The 27,734-nt window shown below is 43.5% G+C and overlaps 1 long non-coding RNA gene across 1 annotated transcript; it reads left to right on the forward strand.

The window, feature by feature from the left end:
• Nucleotides 1-2,189: 2,189 nt before the first annotated feature.
• On the forward strand, nucleotides 2,190-24,414 carry LOC145860892 (uncharacterized). The gene is made up of 3 exons (XR_014380650.1): nucleotides 2,190-2,695; nucleotides 23,614-23,724; nucleotides 23,819-24,414. It is a non-coding gene; the product is annotated as an uncharacterized LOC145860892 (long non-coding RNA).
• The last annotated feature ends 3,320 nt before the right edge of the window (nucleotides 24,415-27,734 follow it).

Genomic DNA, 27,734 nt, shown 5'->3' on the forward strand with positions numbered 1-27,734 from the left:
GACTCTGGCTGTTGTTGATGGTCTGGCTTGGGTAACGGTTTGGGTGTCTGTTTCTTTCTCTGTTCATATTGCTGTTGGCATTCTCTGTCCTTCTCGAACTGCTGTCCCAGGCGAACCAGTCCATCAACAGTGGTGACTCTTTCTCTGAGTTGACTGGCTAGTAGTGGGTTGATGTTCTTCAAGATCAATTTAATGACCTCTTCCTCCTCAATGCCAGGTGTCCACCTTCTGCACAGGGAGTGGTAACCGTATGCAAAGTCACGGATACTCTCTCTCTTTGCACTCGATTCCTGACTCTGTCTGCCAGCTCATCTGTGTAGTCCTCAGACAGAAATGCAGAGGAAAACTTGGCCTCAAAGTCAGCCCAGGAGGTAGTGGTGAGACGTGCCACATCCCACCAGTCTCGAGCTGTTCCATGCAATACATTCCTCAATGTGGCAAGGAGTTCTTCGTCAGCCATGGGATTGAGGGCAAGAAAGTCACGACATCTTTCCAGATACATTAGCGGATCAGGACTGTCATCCTTTTTCCCCAAAGGTGGGAAATTGCAATTTAATGGGCATCGCCCCCACATGACGTCTACTCAAATCACCATGAACAAAAGAGCTAGGAGGGATTGAGGAAGTAGAGGGTGAGGGAGTTATCGGACCATGAAAATGAACACCAGGATGCATGGTGGATTGCATCCTGTAAGGGGTGGCGGCAGCATGGCCTTGTCTTAGCTGTTCTGGCCAGCTTGGCCCTCAGTGGTCTGAACAGAAGTGGACACCAGAGAAGCTCTGTGCAAGGAGTTGTGCCTAATGGAGGCCATGTCAACAGACACGTCATCCAACATTTTAACACAATTAGAGAGCTCTTTCTGCAAGTGGTCTACAGTGTTAACCAGAGGAGAAAAAACAGAATTAACGTCCTTGAGGACCTCAGTGTGATGATGTTGTAGGCGCCACTGGAGAGTGTCGCAGTGAGTTGGGTTTGTTGGTAGTCAAACTGCCTGTCCATGGCACCAGTAACATCCCGTCTTCCACTCTGTGGGTTAGAGTGCTCAGTGAGTTTCTGAATTCCATGGCACTCTGTTGTTGCTCTTCACTCAGACATTTGAATTTATGGTGGATTAGAGTTTGGAGATGTTGTTGAGTCCGACGAATATCAAGGATGTCACCTTGAAGTTGTAAGACTACAACCTCTGGAGATAAACCAGACAATGGAGGAAGGTTGGGCGTCAGAGGGAGGGCTAGCTCAGTACTTCCACACAGATCCATGTCAATAAGGGAGTAACTGGTTAGACCTCCTGTGGCCTGTGGTCCAGACAGAGCATTCAGATTCCCAGGGCTCTGGCCCAAATCAACTCCATTAACATTATGATTTGAGATGTCGGCTCGATGGTCAGACTGGCCCTGTGTATTCCCATTGACAGGTATGATATGGATGAGCACATTTTCTTGGGGTGAGTCCATTGTTTTAATTCCACACAAAAGATTTGCTTTGGTTATTTCTCAATGTTGAGGTCCCATCTGGGGTGCCATTTTTTATGTAACGGTTTTGACTTGAGGTTATCATTTATAGGGGTGCCAGGTAGGTTGTGCCTACCAGAGAAAATATTGGTTTCTCCTTTTGGTTTGGGATGAGTCCCATCTGGTCCGTCAAGTCTACACCAACACAAAGGACTCATGTAAAAGTCAGGATGGAAATACACTTTTCATAAACCCTTAAAACATTGGAAAGAACTTACAAAAACAACTGTATTCTTTTGCGTGGTTGTATTAACAACATAAATGATCACACACACACAACAATATAACAATAATGAGCTTTAAACAGCTCTGGTTCCTCCAGAAATGTCCTGTACCTCGGGCCTAAAAAGAGTCCAGCCCGGTAAACAAGTTCAGGGAACTCAAGTGACCTTAGTCACGCAATGTTTGTCCGTTCATCCCAGTGTAGCGTAAACCCAGTGTCAATCATACAATCAAAATAACAAATATTTTACCACACACACTTATAAAGCATATCAAATCTTAATACGTCCTCACAACTAACTACATAAATCATCACGGTATACATCACACCAAAACAAATGAAATACCGTATACAAAAAGGTTGTACGCAAAGAGTGGATCCGATCCTGGGTAGACTTGCTATTAGGCTACACAAAGCACACCTCCCACTCGAATGCGTGCGTGCCAATGCTAGCTCCCGGTCGTGTCCTCAAAGTATTTTTTTTGCTAACGTACCTAACATTTTAACAGTTTACAACAAAGGAGTTTTTTTTTTATTTTTATTTTTTACCAGGAACGTGTCTCTCCGGTAAAACATGTACTTTGCCATGATTGTCAGTTATGTAGCTGCTCTACTGATAATCTCAGTGCGTCCTTGCTGGGATGACACAAATCTACTGCCGGAGAATATCTACACCAAACACATTGGTTCACCGATCCACCGGAGCGGACTATACACAGCATACCATAATGTTCTGAATAATGGCCAAGTCTACCTCGCTCCCTATTCCACTGAACCGCTTAGGCGTGACAAACACAAGTCCAACATTTATCGGAAACTGTTAAACTACCTGTTCACTACCCTGCTGCTCTCCGGGGATGTGCAACTTAATCCTGGGCCTAACATCACCGAGCCAGCGATACTCACCGGAGTGGAAAGCAGGGGATGGCCTCTCCACAGATCATCGCCGCTGTGGAAGTGGGTGAGTGCTATCGTCCCATGGTTTCTCTCGATTCACCCAGCTCCAGGATAGATTTGGACTCTTCAAACATACCCAAGCCGCTATATGCGACCCCTGACTTTGCTTCTGGTATGCAAGCTGTTTTAAGTAGTTCCCCACATCCAGTGCAAGCGGGAGGGATTGTTAATTCCGCTACCGAACTGCCCCTAATCAAAACGAAACAAAACGGCCTAAACCCAGCTGTCAGAAAACACAGAAAATGTAACTTTTTTCAATGTGTCAATCACTCTCGAGTCATCTGGGACCCACGGGCTAAGCCCAAGGGACTACTAGGAGGGCACTTGAACATTCGTAGTGTCATTCCAAAAAGTGATCAAATTCAACATCTACTCACAGACTCCAACCTTGACTTCCTCTGCCTCTCAGAGACATGGCTCCATACAAACTCTCCATGTGCTGCTTTGATTGTGCCTGGCTACAATGTTTTCAGGAGAGACAGGATTGAAGGAAGAGGAGGGGGTCTGATGATTTACATTAAAGAACATATCCGATGTAAACAAATTGAGTGGTCATGTGATAATGAACTAGAATGTATTGGCCTGAACGTTACACTGTCTCCCCAAATGTCCTTTACCCTTATTGGAATGTATAGACCACCTTCCACCAAAAGTGTGTTTTTTGATCAGTTTAATAACATGCTTAGGGAATGTGATTTTGGGAAGGAGGTCATCTTAATGGGAGATTTTAATATTAATTATGAAGACAAGTCTTGTAGGAAAACCCTCAAACGGATCACTAATACCTTTGACCTTACACAGCTCGTTAAAGGGCCAACCAGGGTGACTTGTTGCTCTAAAACACAGATTGATTTGGTGTTCAGTAATAAACCAGAGAGAGTGACTAAATCATTCAATATGGTTACTGGGCTATCTGATCATAATTTGACACTTATAGCCAGAAAGTTGTCTAAGAGCAGGTTTAAGCTCTCTACTGTTAGAAAGCCGGATCAACTAAGAATACCTAAGAGTGAATTAAACTATTTTGAAAAAGCAATTAATGGAATTAACTGGAATGACCTCTTGTCCTATACAGACGTGGAAGCTGATAGTGAGGTTTTTCTATCCACAATCCAGGCTACAATAAATGGTTTCCTAAAGAAAATCAAATCCAAACCTGGCCAAAAGAGCACTCTTCCTTGGCTAAATGGAGAAATTTGGAAATTGATGAAAGAACGAGATTATGCTCTAAAAACAGCCCTAAAATCCAAATTAGAGCATGACAGACGTAGGTTTACCATGTTGAGAAATAAGGTGATGAAAGAAATCTGACAGGCCAAGGCAAACTTTTTTATTAACATTATTGGTGAGGCAAAGGGAAATTCTAAATTGATCTGGGAGAATCTAAAAAAGTTAACAGGGAAAGACCATAGTAACACCGCAAAAAGACTAGAAATCATGGTGAATAACAATCTAACACAGGATGCAGTTGAAATAGCAATAGCCTTCAATTCCTACTTTATTGACTCTGTCAAGGTACTGACACAGAACCCCTCCACTGGTTTATTGGGCTCAGTGCTAGTGAATGACGCTCAACCTGTCTTCATCATAAGGGAGGTTTCTGAGTCAAAGGTGAACAAGGTGATTAGCTCACTAAAGAACTCTAAATCCAAAGATGTGTTTGGGCTGGACTCTACCTTTCTTAAAAACTACAAAGAGTCACTCATTGGCCCCATTACTAAGGTCACCAACACATCTATTGGTCTGGGGGTGTTTCCAAGGGTATGGAAGTCAGCCATAATAACGGCCATCTTTAAATCGGGCGACCCTGCTGATGTGAGTAACTACAGGCCCATTAGTATACTACCTGTAGTGTCGAAGGTTGTTGAAAAGTGTGTAGCAGAACAACTGATTTCCCACCTCAACAACAGCCCCTTCACATTACACTCCATGCAGTTTGGCTTCAGAGCGAAACACTCCACAGAAACGGCCAACTGCTTTCTTCTGGAAAATGTGAAGTCCAAGATGGACAAAGGGGGCGTTGTTGGGGCTGTGTTTCTGGACCTAAGGAAGGCTTTCGATACTGTTATCCATGAGATTCTCATCACAAAATTGTCCAAGTTCAACTTTTCCCCCGATGCCTTGAGATGGATGAAATCATACCTTGAAGGCAGAACTCAGTGTGTCAGAGTGAGCAATGAGCTGTCGCCCACTCTTAGCTATGATGTGGGCGTGCCCCAAGGGTCAATACTGGGGCCCCTCCTGTTCAGCTTGTACATTAATGATCTGCCTTCCGTCTGCACTGGGTCTGAAGTTCAAATGTATGCAGATGATACAGTGATATATGTGCATGCAAAGAGCAAACAACAAGCTGCACAAGAACTCACTACTGTAATGGTCCAGGTTACAAAGTGGCTCAGTGACTCGTGTTTGCATCTCAATGTGAAAAAAACAGTTTGCATGTTCTTCACAAAGAGGGCAACAGATGCTACTGAGCCAGATGTCTACGTGTCAGGGGAGAAGCTCCAGGTGGTATCTGATTTTAAGTACCTTGGAATCATACTTGATTCCAACCTCTCTTTTAAAAAGCATGTGAAAAAGGTAATTCAAATAACCAAATTCAACCTAGCTAATTTCCGATTTATACGAAATTGTTTGACCACAGAGGTAGCAAAACTGTATTTCAAATCGATGATACTCCCCCACTTAACATACTGCTTGACTAGTTGGACCCAAGCTTGCTATACAACATTAAAACCTATTCAGTCTGTCTACAAACAGGCTCTCAAAGTGCTCGATAGAAAGCCCAATAGCCATCATCACTGTTACATCCTCAGAAAGCATGAGCTCCTGAGTTGGGAAAATCTTGTGCAATACACCGACGCATGTCTTGTATTCAAGATCCTAAATGGCCTAGCTCCCCCTCCACTCAGTATTTTTGTAAAACAGAAAACCCAAACATATGGCAGCAGATCCACAAGGTCTGCCATGAGAGGTGACTGTATAGTTCCCTTAAGGAAAAACACCTTTAGTAAATCTGCTTTCTCTGTGAGAGCTTCCCATGTCTGGAATACACTGCCATCAGACACACATAACTGCACCACATATCACACTTTCACAAAATGCATGAAGACATGGCTAAAGGTCAATCAGACTTGTGAACATAATCCCTAGCTGTGTATTGCCGCTTTCCATGTTGTCTGTTGTCTGTAGCTTGCGAGGTGTGGAAACACTTTGTTTTTATGGATTTTGTCTTGTTGCTTTTTGTTCTATGTTGCTCTGTCTGTATGCTACATCTTGCTTGTCCTATGTTGCTCTGTCTGTATGCTATGTCTTGCTTGTCCTATGTTACTCTGCGTGTGCTCACTGTTCAATGATTGTCTATATTGTAATTGTTTTTAATAACCTGCCCAGGGACTGCGGTTGAAAATTAGCCGGCTGGCTAAAACCGGCACTTTTACTGAAACGTTGATTAATGTGCACTGTCCCTGTAAAAATAAAATAAACTCAAACTTTTAAAGCAACACAACAAACGGAAGAGAGACGCTTCAGAACTGAGGGTTGAACACATCCTCATTCACGTTTCCATCACAACCCCACTTTTGCGCAGCTGATGCTGGCTATTTAATTGGGAATTAAAGGAGAAGCACTATTTAATTGAGAATTAAAGGGAAAGCGCCCTATTGGAAGGAGAAGCACTGAGACGGTTCAGGAAAATTCAGGGCCGTCACAGGGTATAGAAAAGTTTAATTAGACATTTACACAGAAAAACTTTTATAAAGAATAGTAGCTTTGTTGGCACTGCTATGTTGATCTGAGCCTTGCTGTTGGAAAACCACTACAGTGTCCGACTTTCAGCTGTTGCAGATGCACCTTCCACAACTTCACTCGTCTACGGTCGGTTTCGTTAGGCTTACTGCTCGAACACACCCATAGACTGAGGGCTTGTGTGTGAAGGCCACTTTGACTAGAGGGACAAGTTGTGTAATCGGCGGGGTACTAGGTGATACTCCTTTGGCTGTCTGAAAAGCACTTTAGTTCTTATCTCCCTGACTGAAGGTCTGTTGTGAGGAGTTTTGGCTCATCACGTTATACTCCAGTCTAAAGGGGTAGAATTGATTGATCGCTCCTGCACCAATTGTCTGTGTTTTGTGAGGTATTTGGGCTTGTTTTATTGTACTTCAGCCTGAAAGAGAAGTTGTTGTTGGTTACCTGTCCCCTCTATGTGTTTTCAGGTCTTTAGAAGTACTTTACTGCGATCCTCACTTTGTGTGTGTAGTGTTAATGCGGTTCCTTTGGGTCCAGTACATCTCCGTCTGCATCTCGGTCAGTCTGGACTGAGATGGTCCTCTGGAACGTAAAGATCTCCTCCTCTGCTGTGAACAGAGACAGGTTGGTGGTCATGTTTGTGTCAACCCGATTGTTTGTGGTAATGGTTGTACAAACAGGACCGCAGAACAGAGTCATTAACACAACCACAACCTCAAACAGTGGGGTTAACACAACTACAACCATTACCACAAACATGACCACCAAGAGGGTTTAATACAAACACAGCCACAAACAGAGGGGTTAACAACACAACAACAGAGATGTTTATATCAAGGATTGTGTTTGTGGTCATGTTGTGATCTTGTTGTGGTTGGAGCGTGGTCCACCCCGCTCAGAACCAGGACGTCGAGTAGCAGGCGGTTGCGGTCGTCCTTCCTCCCTCCAGAGGAGCCTCAGCCAACAGAACCACCCTCACCTGGGACAGAGGGACAATGGAATCGTAACAACACTAAGAACTGCAGTGATTCAGTGACACCTCCTGTGAGAGAGTGTGGATATATAACATTACGGGGAATGCTATTACACGTACTGTACTTTCACAACAATACGGCACACCACAGTACAAATGTTGCTGTTTTAGAGCTCAGAGATTCTTGAAAGATGGGACAATCTCAATTTTTTTCGACAAATATTTGTCTTAATATTAACTAAATTTGATAGACCAAAATATCAGCTATCACACCATGTAAAGGAACAACATAATTTTTATTATTATAAAATGCAACTAACTGGACACCGTCAGACACCATACAATTATTGTGAAACAAGTGTTTATTGGCCTCGATTGTTTAATTCTAACATGATATGTAATACAAATCTTCAAACCTATTTTGTTTTGTTTTCTAGCACTATTAAATGCTCCAGGGCTAATTTCGTTAGCATTTTGGCATGTTTGTCTTGATTTAGAACATAAAACAACATTTATGTTACGGCTGTGTACGGGAGGCGAAGTCAGGTGCAGGAGAGCAGAGTAGATTTAACAGGCGCACTTTTATTCCGGTCAAAAAATAGGCACAAAATGACATCAAAGTGCCCAAAAGAAAACACGGATCATGAACAAAAGTATAGCGTGTGAACATCGCCCATAACAATAAACAATTACACGCAAAGACATGGAGGGGAACAGAGGACTAAATACATGCAGTGTGATTAGATAATGAAAACCAGGTGTGTATGGAAACAAGACAAAACAAATAGAAATATGAAAAATGGAGCGGCGATGGCTAGAAAGTCGGTGACGTCGATCGCCGAACACCGCCCGAACAAGGAGAGGAGCCGACTTCGGTGGAAGTCATGACAATTTATAAAGCAAACATTATCCATTAGGTCTAGCACAGCAAATTCTTCAATTATTTAAACATATGTTGCAGGACAGTGATTCAAATATTGTTCCGAATATTGACCAAAAACTATTGACTCCATCAGTGACGGAGGTGGCAGCAGATACTGAAAACAGACATTTTTTGTCTCTAAAAATAAATGTTCAATACAAACATTTGTAAAATATGGAAAATGATTAATTAGAAAATCCCCAATAAAAACATAACCATTCTATCAGATCTTTCAGCGCTCTGACGGCGTTGATGTTAGACAAAAATCTGACGGAGTTGATGTTTTTGTCACACCCTGATCTGTTTCACCTGTCTTTGTGCTTGTTTCCACCCCCCACCAGGTGTCTCCCATCTCCCCCTATTATCCCCTGTGTATTTCTACCTGCGTTCTCTGTTTGTCTGTTGCCAGTTCGGCTTATCCCGGCAAGTCCTCCATTACCAGCGTGTTTCGATGTTTTCTGTGCTCTAGTTTTTGTTTTCCTAGTCTTCCCAGTTCTGACCTTTCTGCCTGTCTTGACCCTGTTCCTGCCTACCGTCCTGTACCTGCCTGACTCTGATTTGGATTACGACTCTTTGGCTGCTCTTTGTACTATAATAAACTCTGAGACTCGTACTATCCGCCTCCTGTGTCTGCACCTGGGTCTTAGCCTGAGCCTTGATAGTTTTACAGAGTTGACAAAAATTGAAATTTTATTCTTCATTCAAGTGGTATAAACAGTAGCAATTTAGTTTTTCTCAGTTGCTTTATGACTCTAAAACCTTGCGGGCGCTGCTTCAGGGTGAGGGTGAGCATGGGGATGTGGCAGATAAACACTCTCAAACGCCTAGGCCATCTTGAGGTAGTGACTGGCATCCACTGGCTGGAACATACAGAGACAGGGATAATAAGCATAAACACATACAGATGCGTGCATGAGTTTACTATCAACCCACTCACACACGTATAGTACAATATGTATGTAACCTTTGTGAAGGTTGTATTTTGCCAGTATTGGGCTTTAACCCTGACAACGGGGTGCAACCCCCCAGTACATTTTCTCTGAGTGGAGTAGAACAAGAGATGAAGGCTTGGCCCTGTAACGGTCCTTCACAAATACATTGTACTACCCAGTGTGTGTCATGCTACGGGAGGGTTGTATCTGTCACACACGTGCACACATAATTCTAATTATTTTTGTATGTGTGTACACTCATACACTAGACTGTGGTATGACTTGGTGAAAGAGCAGCTATTAATGTTGTTAATGGTCCCACTCACGCATGCATAAGAGTATATAGAAACACTTATAGGCCAATGCTATTCTCTGCTCAACAACAACTGTCAACAATAGCCTGTAGTCATTGACATTGAAAAGAGCACAGAGGAATTATAATAGAATTGGAGTGGTTAGGAGGCGGGAGCATGGTCGAGAGAAGGGGGAACAAGAATGAGGAAGAGAAAAAAAGAGGTAGGCACAAACGGAAGGACACAGAATGAGGCAGAAAAAGAGAGAAAAAGTACAATGAGTGGATGAGATGAGGAGAGAGAGAGAAGGGGGAAGCGAGGGCAAAAAGAGTGAAAGAATAAGGAAAAATAAAGAGATATGGTTAGAAAGAGAAAAGGTAGTAGAGAGTAGTCAACAAATAGAGAAGAGAGACATACAACAACAAGCAGGAGAGAGAATGGAGTTTATTTTTTTATTTCACCTTTATTTAACCAGGTGGGCCAGTTGAGAACAAGTTGTCATTTACAACTGCGACCTGGCCAAGATAAAGATAAAGCCCAGCGTCGTCCGGGTTCAGTGTAGGCCGTCATTGTAAATAAGAATTTGTTCTTAACTGACTTGCCTAGTTAAATAAAGGTTCTATAAAAATAAACATTTAATTAAAAAAGGAAGAGAGAGAGAGCGATGAGAAAGAGTAATAAACATAGAGAGCAGATTGTTATGTAAGTAACTTACTCGATCACACAGTAGTTACCTGTCCCAGACCTGCTATTTTCAACTCTCTAGAGAGAGCAGGAGCGGTACAGATATTCTCAATGATCGGCTATGAAAAGCCAACTGACATTTACTCGAGGTGCTGACTTGTTGCACCCTCGAAAACTACTGTGATTATTATTATTTGACCATGCTGGTCATTTATGAACATTTGAACATCTTGGCCATGTTCTGTTATAATCTCCACCCGGCACAGCCAGAAGAGGACTGGCAACCCCTCATAGCCTGGTTCCTCTCTAGGTTTCTTCCTAGGTTCTGGCCTTTCTAGGGAGTTTTTCCTAGCCACCGTGCTTCTACACCTGCATTGCTTGCTGTTTGGGGTTTTAGGCTGGGTTTCTGTACAGCACTTTGAGATATCAGCTGATGTAAGAAGGGCTATATAAATACATTTGCTTTGATTTGAGTAGTTTGAAGGAACAGTCTGCGATGGTTCCACAGTCTTAATTTTCTGCCCTGAACCTTTAGAACCCTGGGACCCGTTACTACGGAAACACACACACACTCTTGAATTGATAAATTGACCCAATATATAGCATTATAGCTGTTAATAAACAGAAATAACAATGGCCACTACTTTAGCCTTAATATCACTGCCCCTTTACTTTACTACACACACACACACACACACACACACACACACACACACACACACACACACACACACACACACACAGAGAGAGAAAAGAGAGAGAAAGAGGGGGATAATAAAATATGAAATGAATAAAGCTGAAATGGCCACATCAAACGCCGCGAGGAGGGGGAAGGAGCTTTTCACTCCATCTCCAAAGAACGGGATGTTAGGCTTTAAACACAAACCTTAGCCTTTGAATGCAAGGTGGAATGAGTCTATGTGTGTGTTTTAACTCTTGTTCAGGTTAAGAGGGTTGCGATGTTTTTTTGTTGTTGCATACACTGAAAGACGAAGGCACTTCAAATCTCCTGATCACCAATGAGCAACGTTATTCATACTCTCTGTAGTGTGTGTGTGTGTGTGTGTGTGTGTGTGTGTGTGTGTGTATACAGGCAATGAGAAGAATAGGGCTCAAACTTAATCATTCTGGATTTCTCTACTCCTTTATCCATCCCTTTCTCTTTCACTGTAGACTAGTGTCCTTACTCTCTGTCCTTACCTTCTCTTAACTCACTCTGCCTTTCTCTGTCTCTCCTTTTCTCTATCTTCTGTTGCCTCTCTCATATTGCATGCAAACTGGCATAACAGTTGTGTGTGTTTTGTTAGGTTGATGTAAAAGTATCCTAGCTGCCATCACTCTGTGTACTTTGTACTCAGGGATTGTATAAATGGGAGGTGTGTGTGTGACTCCATGGATAGACAGCTCATGAGAACCTCTCGTGTTCAAAGTGAGGTGCCTCCACTCAGCACTGATCCTTCCAGTTGCGAGGGGGGAGAGGTTAGGGACACGTGAAAACAGCAAACTCCCACAACCACCATCATAGAGGGGCACTGGGGCTTAGAGTGAGTGAATGTGTGTGTGACCTCCATACTGTCCAACACAGGGCAATGGATGTACAGAGTGAAGGGAAAAGAAAGCACACACATCCAAGCATACATACGTACGCACACACGTAGTAAACACACTCATGTACGCACGCAGGCCCAATCACACACTCTCTTACATATAGTACAGGATCCCTGCTGTCTTCTCTAGTAGACCCCAGAGTCTAAGCCCATGGGCTGGCAGTATTCCAACATACAGAAAAACAAAACACATTGATTTGGCAATGTGTTTTGTCTTTGATTTGTCTGTACTATAGACCCCTGAGCTCCAAGGTGGCCCGCCACACACACACACACGAACGCAGGCAGACAGCAACACACACAGTAAAACATGCACACAAACAGACAGACGTATAACTAATATTCAGAGCAGCTCTTGAAGGAAAAGAGAAAGAAAATAAGAGCGAGAAAGACAGAGAGGGGGGGAAGAGAGACGTGAAGGGAACACAGTCAGTTATTTATAATCAGATGAGGAGGCCTTGTGGGTCATTACATGATTACCGTCTTGAGGGGTTTGATAAGTTCTCACTCCTTCCTCGCAGATTTCATCCACCCACGTACTCTACCCTTTTCTACACCCCCCCCCCCACCCCCCCCACATGCTAGGATGTTCCTCTCCACACTACTTCTCCACACAACCTTATCCCAAATTACACACCATCATATCCCATACTGTCCTCTAACTCAAAATCCTACACCACATTCTGAACATCCCTTTCCAATAAACAGGTAGTAATCCAGTCACTGTCAGCATAGCTCGCTACCGGTCAAAGAGCACTCTTGCTTGCTTGTTTTCTCACAGAGTCATGACAGACATGAGAATCAGAGTCTCTTTAGAGACACATGTAGCACATTTAACACATGTAGGTCCAATCATGTCATTGTCCAAGCTGTCCACCACTCTCTCTCTGGACAGCTGTTTAGCATAAAAACAGAGTTTTTTTCCTTTTGTCGCTCGCTCCTCAAAAAGTTGCTTTTGAGTTTTTCAAAGAGCGCGGTGCCATTGAGAGGCAACAAAAGCCAAGGATAGCTGACTACTGCGGCTTGATGAAGTCCACTCCCTCATTACCAATCGCAGGAAACATTTGATGCTTTTTTGTTTGGCCCAGAGAATTGACCAGGTCTCAAAGAACATGGGGTGGGAAGGCTGAAAAAGAGATGGGGGGGGGGGGGTAAAGGTTGTTGTCCATTCATCCATTTGTGTCTTGCAGCTTGTGTAGAGGGAGAGAAGAAAAGGGAGGGATAGATGGGTTGGGAAAAAGAGAGAGAGAAAAGAGAAAGCTTAAAACAGTGCTTTTATCTAGCCCGTCCTGGACGACTCTTCTGACATCAAAGTATTTTCACTAACTGGGGAGTGGGGCGGGTGTGTGTGTGTGTGGGGGGGGGATGTATTCAGTCCAAGTGAGGCTACATGGAGGGAAATAACAATGTGAGCACCCTAATTACACCTAATGATCTAGTCCCTTAAAGTGTGACTGCCTTGGGTCCTGGGGGGTTTGTTCCACAGGGTCGTTCTCACAACCTCCCCCTGCCTCGGCTGGTCCTCTTGGGAAAACATTTTTGAGCGCATGGTGACCCAGGACACCACTGGACCCCCCAGCTCCCCTCCTCCAGACCCCCAACCCCCAGCTGGAGCCTCCCTTCCGTACCCCCCACGACATGCAACTGCATGGGTAGGGGGTGTCCCAACTGCACCTGGCCACTAGGGGCTAGACTAAACCTCCAGAGAGGAGCAGACACTCACAGCAGTAGTCCTATAAGATGGAGCAAGGGAGGGAGGGAGGGAGATAGAGAGATTGGGAGACTGGAATGAAAAAACTGTGGGAAATGGAAGGAGAGAGAAATTAAATTAGATGAAAATGGAAAAGAGGGGAAAAGAGGAAAAAAGAGAGATGTGAAGACGAGAGATGTGAAGAGTGTAAAACCCCAGGGCTGTACAACTAATATTGTAGGGACAAAAAACAAAGACAGAATGTCAGTCAGAAAAGAAAGGCAAAAAAAAAAAGAAAAGACCATTACATTTCACCGATAGAATGTCCATGAAAGCAACAAGCAACAAGCAACAAATAGCAAGGCTATTTCTATCCCATCGCATTGCATTAGAAAACACATGATTTGTACTCATTGTTGTGAAAATAAAACCAGAGGCACATGGAGCATTATCGTTAGGTAACTAAATGCCAGAGGGACAATAGCAGTCATCAAACACCAATTTTCATTTACTGGGAACTCGTGGGCTGGCGACTCTTCAAACTCTCTACGTAGGTACCTCAACAGACGAAAGGCCTTCACATGAACAGAACCATTTCAGTCCTTCATTTTCCCCTTGGAGCAGAGCACGCTGCAACTGTGGACTTTTATTTAATACATTTTTTTTTACAAAACAGTACTGGCTACCATAGCAATCAGCCACCACAAAAGGACAGAAGACAGAAGTTTTATAAAGGTTATCATATTTTTCTGGCACCAACAGAGGGAGGGAAATAAATCCTGACCTTCAGCCTGCAGAGAGGGGCAACAGAAGGAGAGAAAGAGGGATGGGGAGAAGGAGGATAACAGAGGGGTTGAGGGAAAGAGAAAGAGGAGGGATAAAGGAAAAGGGACTGGCGAGAGGGACAGAGGGAGAGGAAGAGAGAGGACGGGGAGCCAGAGTAAGAAAGAAGAGGGAAGAAGAGAACGTTGGAGGAAGTGTAGCGTAGCTGTAGCCCTTTGAGTGCTAAGAGCAGTAGGAGGCTAGCGACCTGGAGGGGGGCAGCGGCCCCGATAGGGTAGCTAGCCGGAGGCAGAGGCAGGGTAGCTTGGCAGGGTGGTTCAAGGGTCCCTGGGGCCTATTTTCACAACCTTACTAATTCACTACTCTCACCCGTTCTCCCCTCTTCACCACACACACACACACACACACACACACACACACACACACACACACACACACACACACACACACACACACACACACACACACACACACACACACACACACAGACTCTACATCCAAAGTGTCAGACGGATGGAATCATTTAAGGGTCATCCAGTGGAGGCAAGGAACCACCCCCATCACACCCCACCATCCCTGGCTAACTTGGCAGGATGTCCACTGTGTGGAGGGGAGCACTGTGAATTTGTGAATGCTTTATCTCTAGTGGTTAGTGGTTGTGTTAACTACATAGACCAGTGGTAAAGGGTAGTCATCTAGCCCAGTGGTTCCTAAACTGTGGGGCGTGCGTTTTTTTTTTACCGAAAGGTTGCAAGATCAAATCCCCGAGCTGACAAGGTAAAAATCTGTCGTTCTGCCCCTGAACAAGGCAGTTAACCCACTGTTCCTAGGCCATCATTGAAAATAAGAATGTGTTCTTAACTGGCTTGCCTAGTTAAATAAAGGTAAAATTAAATTAAAAAATGAATTGTGTATGTATGTTCTAACACCCAAGTAACCCTCAGATTCAGAAGAGGGGTCCATGTCCTAATGTTTAACTCTACTATTTACAACCTTAGGAAAAAGGGTTCCAAAAGGGTTCAAAAAGGGTTCTTCAGCAACACCCATAGGAGCTCTGTGGAAAGGATTATACATGGAACTCAAAAGGGTAACCAAAAGGGTTCTACCTGGAACCAGAAAGGGTTCTTCAAAAGGTTATGCTATGGGGACAGCCGAAAAACCCTTTTAGGTTCTAGATAGCACCTTTTTTCTAAGAGTGTAGGTGAATGCCTATGAAAAGTGGAAGAATGTTTTCCCGCTCTCCTCTCCTCTCCTGCAAAATGCAAAATTATTTAGCAATTATTTATTATCATAGACACTACAAACACCTCACAATTATCTCTGGTGTTGCCAGGATAATGGTTCTACCTGCTTACAATAATGCTATTAAATTGCAAAGTAGTTTTGGAGCATCGCTAGCTTCCATCCATGGTACTGTCCCCCACCCCACTCCCCTCCTCACCCGCCTCACCCCCTCCCTCACCCTTTTCTCTCCTCACTTTGAAATGCAAGCAGGCTGGTTCATTCCCTCCACTCGCTCGCTTGCCCGTTTTTCATTCACACAGCCAGCGTTCGCCCTCTTTCTATCTCTCGGTATCTCTCTCTTACCCACCCCACTCCCCCTCGCTCTCTCTGTGTCCGTTTGAGTCTTTCACCATCGCCAGGTATGATCGAAGACAGCTTTGTGACACCGTGTGTGAACACTGTGTTTCTCAGGTAGAAAACCCAATTAAGAAAAACACACAAGAGCAAAATCAAAAAAGACACAGCGACAGAGGTGTGTGTGTGTGTATGAGGTGTGAGGTGGAGGGTACATTTATGAATAAATTAAAAAGAGGAGCGAAGAAGGGATGACTTAGTCTTTACCTTCAACGCGTCGATGAAAGGTAGGAAGGTGTCCCTCTGAAGTCTGTTTTTGTACAGATCTGAAAGGAGAGGGAGGCGCTGTGTTAGCGCTGCTGTTTAGCCCCCTAATAATGTCACTCTTCCGCCAAAGATTGGCACATAAAGTGGCTATTGATGAAGTAAAGGATGGGTGGGGATGCAGGACAAAAGGGCAGAGGAAAAATTGATTTCTCTACCGGCAGCAGCAGCTAGCAGCAGCAACATAAAATGTATTACATTCTCAAACAATGGTGGAGGGAGAAAGAACTCTCGCTTTTTCAGCTCGGACAATGTCCACAGACTCCCGTGAATAGATTTTCCAATTAGCTCTGCTGGAACAAATTACATCTGAAGTAGCATCCCTGAGAGACAGAAAAAAAACACACACACACACACACACTGGTATTACTATCCAAGTGGGGACCCTAAAATGTATTCCCATTCAAAATCTGATTTTCCCTAACTCTAAACCTAACCCTTAACCTAACCCTAACCCTAACCCTAACCCTAAAATAGCATGTTTCCTTTTGGGGATGGCGAAATGTCCCCACTTGTCAGAATTTTCCTTGTTTTACTATCCTTTTGATAGTAAAGTTACATAGTAAAGTTAGACCACACACACACACACACACACACACACACACACAGAGATGCAAACAAGCAGGTGTTGTTGTTGTTAATGTTTGGTTTAAGCTGACAGAAGTAGCAGCTAACAATGAAGTAAGACTTTACACGTTGTTAAAATACCTTCTTAGTGGAGAGGACAACGGTTAGATCTATACTACGCATAACAAGGTGTGTTGTTGTGAGGAGGCTCTTCAAGTGACGCTCCTATCAATGTGGTAATTGTTTCCCAATGGAAAAAGTCAAGCAACACATTAAAGTGAAGTACTTTTTTTATTATTGTGGATGGAAATCCTACAGCCCATATCTATCAATCCAGGTTGTATATGAGATGTAATATTAGATCACATTGAAATGTATAGTGGTCTGGCCTACAATGGGCCTGAGAGGCAAGCAGCTTCTAACCTAGAGTCACCACGGTCACCACAATCTCTAGTGTGTCAACCCTGAAATGAAGCATTCAGCCTGTCCTTTTCTACCTAAACATCCATTAACACTAGAGCATCAAAAGGACAGGCTGACAGCGCGACAACTGCTCTGCTCTAGCTTCGCAACAGCAAACAAAAACAAGAGCGTGCTGGGGAGCGTAGCACATGATTTCTAAGCAAGTTCCCCTTCAATCATATAAACCACTTCAGCCGCGTTTGATGGCCTAGCGCTATCTATCAACCACATAACCCACTTTAGCTGTGTTTGATAGCTTAGCGACATCTATCAACCACATAACCCACTTTAGTTGCTTTTGATAGCCTAGCTAGCGCCATCTCATGTGGAGATCAATAAAGGAGGAATCCTTTCCTTTCATGTCAGGTTGTCTCTGAGGGCTTAGTGTTCCATTAGCCGTCTAATTAAAAAACAAACAAGCGTCTCTTTCGAGTTCGCGTGGTCCGTCGCTTTGTTCTTAATGACTGGTAAATGTCAGACATGCTTAGCTTTGTATATGAGATAGAGAGAACGATCTCGGTTGCCATCAACTCAAAACCCACTCGAGCAACGAGACATTGACGACGTTAGTCCTGAGATGAGGAGAGAGCCAACGTCATGTCTTTATGTCTCCCTCCACTCTTACTTCCTCCCTCGCTCCTTCTCTTTCTGCACCTTGCTCACTTAGTAGTAAATGTAACATCACTACCCTGACAAAACGACAGCGGTAGAATCAACAAAGGCATAATGAGACTAAGAGAAAGAGAGGATGGATGGAGCAAGAGGGAGGGAGAGATTAAAGAGTTTACATGGCTCATGCATCAGATAATTTTATCCTGGGAGGGAGCAGTTCAACAAACAGAAAGAGGCCTAGTTCACCCCAGATTTCCACTAGATATCACAGCCACAAAGTCAGACTTCATAGTCACAAAGCCAAAATAATGTGCTTAATTTAAGGTTAGGGTTAGGCATAAGATAGCAGTGTGGTTAAGGTTAGTGTTAAGGTTAGGTTTAACATTTTTACGAGTTTTGCCCTAATTATGACCTTGTGGCTGTGTTAACTAGTGATGACACTCTCTCCCTCAGTGTCATCATTAGGGTTGTGTTCAGTAGAGAGAAAACATTTTGGAACGGAATGAAACAGGGAGTAACTTTTTCCATAAGAACACAGCATTTCATTTTCTGTTGCCAAGCGTTTTGCTACAGTGCACTGCTAAACACGACCCGATCTATTGACAGTCTCACTGACCTCTGGCTGCCATTCAGACATGACTTACAGCTTATTACTGTAACTGAATCCAAAGGATCAAATATGCATCCACATGATAGGGCACTATAACAGATATCTGATATCCTCCAGAAACAGTGAAAGTGAGAGAAACAGTTGTGAGTATAATTGAAAAACACAATAGAGTGGGCTATATGGAAGAGGAAGGTGAGCTTGACATGATGTGAAGTGAACAGGTTGGACTGGATGTGAATTGGAGAGGGAGGTACTGTAGCATGTGTGACTTTGTTCAACAGCATAATAGGAGGAAGGAGAGAGCTACATTGCTATACAAGCTGTAAATGGTGTAAGATTGTGATTGTGTGTGTGTGTACGTGTGCTAAACCAATTCAAGACACCAATACATTTCCCGAATTAGATCACAGTGCAACGATACCACAGTTGTGCATGAATAAAGTATCAATCATGTGAATCATATGAGTTGCGTGAATCAAAAAGGTGCAATATGAATGACAATGACATGGCATCTGCACTGTATTATCTCTGCCTCAGTACAGAGTGAACGGAGTGAATTGGCTTTGACCTAACCATCAGGGAGCCTATTGGAGGTGACCACCACCACTATGTGCCCTTGAGCAACGCACTTAATCCTAATTGCTCCTATAAGTCGCTCTGGATAAGAGAGTCTGCTAAATGACAGAAATATAAATGTACCCTAGTCCTGAACTAGGTCTCAAACAGCTGCTTCAGAATCATTGCTTCAGATAAGTCAGTCACCTGAGGAGAGTGATAGAGAGAGAATTTAAAGGCAACCAGACTACAATGTGCCTTCTCTTATGGCAGACGGGCATATGGTTGTGTGTGTGTGTGTGTACTACACTTTTGTATGTAGAGATGTAGTACTATTCTTTTAGGTGAGGGAGCGCACATTTTGTTTATGATGTCATCATTTTCTCAAATTTGGTACCGACAAGTTGAAGCATGAGTCAAAAACGATTCAGCTAACCATCCTAAAATGTAATTAGAAATAATGTGTTTTCAGTGTAACAATAATCTTATAGGCCTACTATACTATGATATTAGGTTATGTAAAATGAAAATGTATCATTATGTGATCTTGCTTGACATTGATTCAGCTTTGATCTAACTTAATTAAACGAGCACCGTTGTGAGAAGTGATAATCTTCTATTTGTAATAATAACAATAAGTGAAAAGTAGGTCTATTAAGCATAGGCAACAGATCTGAATGAGATGTTATTTAAAAAAATATATTTTTTTAAATAATAAATATAAAAATAAATTAAAAAGATATAGATGTACTATTGTAAAGTGGTTGTTCCACTGGATATCATAAGGTGAATGCAGCAATTTGTAAGTCGCTCTGGATAAGAGCGTCTGCTAAATGACGTAAATGTAAATGTTATTTTAAGAGATTGGAGCGCTCTTCGTGGTGCTGAAAGGACAGCACAAGGATCATGCAATGATGTTAAAGAAGTTGAACCAACTTGTGGTGTTGAAGGATAGCTAAAGGATAGCTCTGCGCATTTGTCCAGCTCAGGAACAAACAACAATAATTTGCAGTAGGCCTAATAGGTCAACGACTATGTGCTACAGCTATTTGTAGGCTAAAGCCTAATGTAAATACATATAGCTTAATATCATTGCACTGTTTGCGAGGAAGGCTTTATTGCAATTTCATTGTATTGTGTAGCATACAGTGGCAATAAAAAGTACAGTATGTGAACCCTTTGGAAATACCTGTATTTCTGCATAAATTGGTCATAAAATGTGATCTGATCTTCGTCTAAGTCACAACAATAGACAAGCACAGTCTGCTTAAACTAATAACTCACAATTATACGTTTTCACGTCTTTATTGAACATACCGTGTAAACATTCACAGTGCAGGGTAGAAAAAGTATGTGAACCCTTGGATTTAATAACTGGTTGACCCTCCTTTGGCAGCAATAACCTCAACCAAACATTTTCTGTAGTTGCGGATCAGACCTGCACAACGGTCAGAAGGAATTTTGGACCATTCCTCTTTACAAAACTGTTTCAGTTCAGCAATACTCTTGGGATTATCTAGTGTGAACTGCTCTCGAGGTCATGCCACAGCATCTCAATTGGGTTGAGGTCAGGACTCTGACTGGGCCACTCCAGAAAGCGTATTTTCTTCGGTTGAAGCCATTCTGTTGTTGATTTACTTCTGTGTTTTTGGTCGTTCTCCTGTTGCATCACCCAACTTTTGTTGAGCTTCAATTGGCGGACAGATAGCCTAACATTCTCCTGCAAAATGTCTTGATAAACTTGGGAATTCATTTTTCTGTCGATGACAGCAAGCTGTCCAGGCCCTGAGGCAGCAAAGCAGCCCCAAACCATGATGCTCCCTCTAGCATACTTTACAATTGGGATGAGGTTTTGATATTGGTGTGCGGTGCATTTTTTTCTCTACACATAGTGTTGTGTGTTCCTTCCAAACAACTCAACTGCAGTTCCATCTGTCCACAGAATATTTTGCCAGTAGCGCTGTAGAACACCCAGGTGCAGTTTTGCAAACTTCAGACGTGCAGCAATGTTTTTTTTGGACAGCAGTGGCTTCTTCCATGGTGTCCTCCCATGAACACCATTCTTGTTTAGTGTTTTACGTATCGTAGACTCGTCAACAGAGATGTTAGCATGTTCCAGAGATTTCTGTAAGTCTTTAGCTGATACTCTAGGATTCTTCTTAACCTCATTGAGCATTCGGCTCTGTGCTCTTGCAGTAACCTTTGCAGGACGGCCACTCCTAGGGAGAGTAGCAACAGTGCTGAACTTTCTCCATTTACAGACACTTTTTCTTACTGTGGACTGATGAACATCAAGGCTTTTAGAGATACTTTTGCAACCTTTTCCAGCTACAGTGGGGGAAAAAAGTATTTGATCCCCTGCTGATTTTGTACGTTTGCCCACTTACAAAAAAATGATCAGTCTATAATTTTAATAGTAGCTTTATTTGAACAGTGAGAGACAGAATAACAACAAAAAAATCCAGAAAAACGCATGTCAAAAATGTTATAAAATGATTTGCATTTTAATGAGGGAAGTAAGTATTTGACCCCTCTGCAAAACATGACTAAGTACTTGGTAGCAAAACCCTTGTTGGCAATCACAGAGGTCAAACGTTTCTTGTAGTTGGCCACCAGGTTTGCACACATCTCAGGAGGGATTTTGTCCCACTCCTCTTTGCAGATCTTCTCCAAGTCATTAAGGTTTCGAGGCTGATGTTTGGCAACTCGAACCTTCAGCTCCCTCCACAGATTTTCTATGGGATTAAGGTCTGGAGACTGGCTAGGCCACTCCAGGACCTTAATGTGCTTCTTCTTGAGCCACTCCTTTGTTGCCATGGCTGTGTGTTTTGGGTCATTGTCATGCTGGAATACCCATCCACGGCCCATTTTCAATGCCCTGGCTGAGGGAAGGAGGTTCTCACCCAAGATTTGACGGTACATGGCCCCGTCCATCGTCCCTTTGATGCGGTGAAGTTGTCCTGTCCCCTTAGCAGAAAAACACCCCCAAAGCATAATGTTTCCACCTCCATGCTTGACGGTGGAGATGGTGTTCTTGGGGTCATAGGCAGCATTCCTCCTCCTCCAAACACGGCGAGTTGAGTTGATGTCAAAGAGCTCCATTTTGGTCTCATCTGACCACAACACTTTCACCAGTTGTCCTCTGAGTCATTCAGATGTTCATTGGCAAACTTCAGACGGGCATGTATATGTGCTTTCTTGAGCAGGGGGACCTTGCGGGCGCTGCAGGATTTCAGTCCTTCACAGTGTAGTGTGTTACCAATTGGTTTCTTGGTGACTATGGTCCCAGCTGCCTTGAGATCATTGACAAGATCCTCCCGTGTAGCTCTGGGCCGATTCCTCACCGTTCTCATGATCACTGCAACTCCACGAGGTGAGACCTTGCATGGAGCCCCAGGCCGAGGGAGATTGACAGTTGTTTTGCGTTTCTTCCATTTGCGAATAATCGCACCAAAAGCTGCTTGGCGATGGTCTTGTAGCCCATTCCAGCCTTGTGTAGGTCTACAATCTTGTCCCTGACATCCTTGGAGAGCTCTTTGGTCTTGGCCATGGTGGAGAGTTTGGAATCTGATTGATTGATTGCTTCTGTGGACAGGTGTCTTTTTTACAGGTAACAAGCTGCGGTTAGGAGCACTCCCTTTAAGAGTGTGCTCCTAATCTCAGCTCGTTACCTGTGTAAAAGACACCTGGGAGCCAGAAATCTTTCTGATTGAGAGGGGGTCAAATACTTATTTCCCTCATTAAAATGCAAATCAATTTATAACATTTCTGACATGCGTTTTTCTGGATATTTTTTGTTGATATTCTGTCTCTCACTGTTCAAATAAACCTACCATTAAAATTATAGACTGATCCTTTCTTTGTCAGTGGGCAAACGTACAAAATCAGCAGGGGATCAAATACTTTTTTCCCCCACTGTATATGCAAGTCAACAATTCTTAATCGTAGGTCTTCTGAGATCTATTTTGTTTGAGGCATGGTTCACATCAGGCAATGCTCTTGTGAATAGCAGACTCAAAATTTGTGAGTGTTTCTTATAGGGCAAGGCTCTAACCAACATCTCCAATCTTGTCTCATTGCTTGGACTCCAGGTTAGCTGACTCCTGACTCCAATTATCTTTTGGAGAAGTCATTAGCATAGGGGTTCACATACTTTTTCCAACCTACACTGTGATTGTTTAAATGATGTACTCAATATAGACAAAAAATTATAATAATTGGTGTGTGATTAGTTTAAGCACACTATGTTTGTCTATTGCTGTCACAGCAATAGACAAACATAGTGTGCTTAAACTAATAACACACAAATTATAGTTTTTTTCTTGTCTATATTGAGTACATCATTGAAACAACTATATTTGATGACCAATTTATGCAGAAATCCAGGTAATTCCAAAGGGTTCACATACTTTTTCTTTCCACTCTACACGATGTATCATTTAAAAAATATATATATTTCACCTTTATTTAACCAGTGTCACATCTGCTCCTGCCACACCCCTTAGTGGACATCCGGTGTCTTCCTGACCTTCAGCCATTCCCCCAGTACAATCTCTCTCTCCCTCTCCCTCTCTCTCTGACAGGTGTGCTGGAGTCAGAGCAGACCCCACCAGCTGCAACCCGTTCCATAATCAAGACCTCTACAAATACTCAGTCCTGCCACTTCTACTCTGCCAGATCGTAATCTCCGTTCAGTCAGTCATGCTTCAAGCTATTTGTTATTATTTAAGATCCTGTATCCTGTTGTGCCTGTTTCCCTGCCTGACGCTGTTTATCCTCTCACTGCAGTTTTGCCGCTCAGACTCTGGTTCCTGTCTCCCGTTCCACATCTCACCACCCTGCTACCCTGTTCTGGATTCAGCTCACCATCACTCCCTTGGATTCCCCTCTGGACCTGTTTACCCTGTCCTAACCCAGCTCACTCCAACCTTAGCCTCCACATTTGGTTTCCTAAAACTCATCCGAGCTTCCCCAGATCTGCACTCCACCTCTCCCTGTGTTGCAATAAATGTCTTGGTTCATTCATCCCTGTTTCCTGGTCTGAGTCTGCTCTTGGGTTACCCTATGCTGCTCTGCCTAACAACCAGGTAGGCCATTTGAGAACAAGTTCTCATTTACAACTGCGACCTAGCCAAGATAAAGCAAAGCAGTGCAACACAAACAATACAGAGTTACACATGAATAAACAAACGTACAGTCAATAACACAATAGAAACAAATATATATACAGTGTGTGCAAATGAGGTAAGATTAGGGAGGTAAGGCAATAAATAGGCCGTAGTTGCGACGTAATTACAATTTAGCAATTAAACACTGGAGTGATAGATGTGCAGAAGATGAATGTGCAAGTAGAGATACTGGGGTGCAAAGGAGCAAAAAATAAATATGGGGATGAGGTAGTTGGATGGGCTATTTACAGATGGGCTATGTACAGGTGCAATGATCTGTGAGCTGCTCTGACAGCTGATGCTTAAAGTTAGTGAGGGAGATATGAGTCTCCAGCTTCAGTGATTTTTCCAATTCGTTCCAGTCACTGGCAGCAGAGAATTGGAAGGAAAGGTGGCCAAAGGATGAATTGGCTTTGGGGGTGACCAGTGAAATATATCTGCTGGAATGGGTACTACTATGGTGACGAGTGAGCTGAGATCAGGCAGGGCTTTACCTAGCAAAGACTTATAGCTGACTTGGAGCCAGTGGGTTTGTCAACGAATATGAAGCGAGGGCCAGCCAATGAGGGCATACAGGTCCTAGTGGTGGTGGGTAGTATATGGGGCTTTGGTGACAAAACGGATGGCACTGTGATAGCAAATTGGATGCAGTCTGAGTAGAGTGTTGGAGGCTATTTTGTAAATGACATCGCTGAAGTCAAGGATCAGTAGGATAGTCAGTTTTACGAGGGTATGTTTGGCAGCATGAGTGAAAGATGCTTTGTTGTGACATAGGAATCCAATTCTAGATTTAATTTTGGATTGGAGATTAATGTGAAGGACAGTATACAGTCTAACCAGACACATAGGTATTTGTAGTTGTCCACATATTCTAAGTCAGAACCGTCCAGAGTAGTGACGCTGGACGGGTGGGCAGGTGTGGGCAGCGATCGGTTGAAGAGCAAGCATTTAGTTTTACTTGCATTTAAGAGCAGTTGGAGGCCACAGAAGGAGAGTTGTATGGCATTGAAGCTCATTTGGAGGTTTGTTAACACAATGTCCAAAGAAGGGCCAGATGTATACAGAATGGTGTCATCTGCATAGAGGTGGATCAGAGAATCACCAGCAGCAAGCGCGACGTTATTGATGTATACAGAGAAAAGAGTTGGCCCGAGAATTGAACCCTGTGGCACCCCCATAGAAACTGCCAGAGGTCCTGACAACAGGCCCTCCAATTTGACACACTGAACTCTGTCTGAGAAGTAGTTGGTGAACTAGGCGAGGCAGTCATTTGAGAAACCAAGGCTGTTGAGTCTGCCAATAAGAATGCGGTGATTGACGGAGTCGAAAGCCTTGGCCAGGTCAATGAAGACGGCTGCAAAGTACTGTCTTTTATCAATGGAGGTTATGATATCGTTTAGGACCTTGAGCATGGCTGAGGTGCACCCATGACTAGCTCGGAAACCAGATGGCATAGCGGAGAAGGTACGGTGGGATTCGAAATGGTCGGTGATCTGTTTGTTGACATGGCTTTTGAAGACCTTAGAAAGGTAGGGTAGGATAGATATAGGTCTGTAAGAGTTTGAGTCTAGATTGTCTCCCCCTTTGAAGAGGGGATGACCGCGGCAGCTTTCCAATCTTTAGGGATCTCAGACAATACAAAAAAAGAGATTGAACAGGCTAGTAATAGGGGTTGCAACAATCTAGGCAGATCATTTTAGAAAGAGAGGGTCCAGATTGTCTAGCCCAGCTGATTTGTAGGGTTCCAGATTTTCTAGCTCTTTCAGAACATCAGCCATTCTGGATTTGGGTGAAGGACACACTGGGGAGTCTTCAGCAAGTTGTAGTTGGATGTGCAGAGATTTGACCGGGGTAGGGGTAGCCAGGTGGAAAGCATGGCCAGCCATAGAAAAATGCTTATTGAAATTCTCGATCATTGTAGATTTATCGGTGGTGACAGTGTTTCCTAGCCTCAGTGCAGTGGGCAGCTGGGAGGAGGAACTCTTATTCTCCATGGACTTTACAGTGTCCCAGAACTTTTTGGAGTTTGTGCTACAGGACTGCCTGTGTATTGGTTCCTAATTTCACAGAAAAGTTGCATATTGCGGGGGCTATTCGATGCTAAAGTAGTACGCCGCAGGATGTTTTTGTGCTGGTCAAGGGCAGTCAAGTCTGGAGAGAACCAAGGGCTATATCTGTTCTTAGTTCCATTTTCTTTTAATGGGGCATGCTTATTTAAGATGGTTAGGAAAGCACCTTTAAAGAATAACAGGCATCCTCTTCTGACAGAATGAGGTCAATATCCTTCTAGGATACCCGAGCCAGGTCGATTAGAAAGGCCTGCTCGCTGAAGTGTTTAAGGGAGCGTTTGACAGTGATGAGGGGTGGTCGTTTGACCGCGGATACATTACGGACGCAGGCAGTGATCGCTGAGATCCTGGTTGAAGACAGCAGAGGTGTATTTAGAGGGCAAGTTGGTCAGCATGATATCTATGAGGTTGCCCGTGTTTATGGATTTAGGGTTGTACCTGGTAGGTTCCTTGATAATTTGTGTGAGATTGAGGGCATCTAGCTTAGATTGTAGGACGGCCAGGGTGTTAAGCATATCCCAGTTTAGGTCACCTAACAGTACAAACTCTGAAGATAAATGGGGGGCAATTAATTCACATATGGTGTCCAGGGCACATCTGGGGGCTGAGGGGGGTCTATAACAAGCAGCAACAGTGAGAGACTTGTTTCTGGAAAGGTGGATTTTTAAAAGTAGAAGCTCGAACTCTTTGGGCACAGACTTGCATAGCATGACAGAACTCTGCAGGCTAACTCCACCCCCTTTGGCAGTTCTATCTTGGCAGAATATGTTGTAGTTGGGGATGGAAATGTCAGTATTTTTGGTGGCCTTCCTAAGCCAGGATTCAGACAAGGGTAGGACATCAGGGTTGGTGGAGTGTGCTAAAGCAGTGAATTAAACAAACTTAGGGAGGAGGCTTCTGATGTTAACATGCATGAAACCAAGGCTTTTATGGTTACAGAAGTCAACAAATGATAGTGCCTGGGGAATAGCAGTGGAACTGGGGGCTACAGGGCCTGGGTTAACCTCTACATCACTAGAGGAACAGAGGAGGAGTAGGATAAGGGTATGGATAAAGGCTATAAGAACTGGTCGTCTAGTGCATTGGGGACAGAGAATAAAAGGAGCAGATTTCTGGGTGTGGTAGAATAGATTCAAGGCATAATGTTCAGACAATGGTATGGTAGGATGTGAGTACAGTGGAGATACACCTAGGCGTTGAGTGAGGATGAGAGAGGTTTAGTCTCTGGAGGCACCAGTTAAGCCAGGTGAGGTCTCCGCATTTGTGTAGGGTGGGACAAAAGAGCTGTCTAAGGCATTTTGAGCAGGACTGAGGGTTCTACAGTGAAGTTCAACAATAAGAACTAGCAAAGACAGCGGTAGACAAGGCATATTGACATTAGAGAGAGGCATAAAGCAATAACAGGTGTTTATCAGGAGACCTAAGACAACAATGGGTAAAGGGCGATGAATGGGCAGAGCGGGTCAG

This window comes from Salmo salar, chromosome 15, assembly GCF_965601325.2.
Source record: "Salmo salar chromosome 15, fSalSal1, whole genome shotgun sequence".
Lineage (NCBI taxonomy): Eukaryota > Metazoa > Chordata > Actinopteri > Salmoniformes > Salmonidae > Salmo > Salmo salar.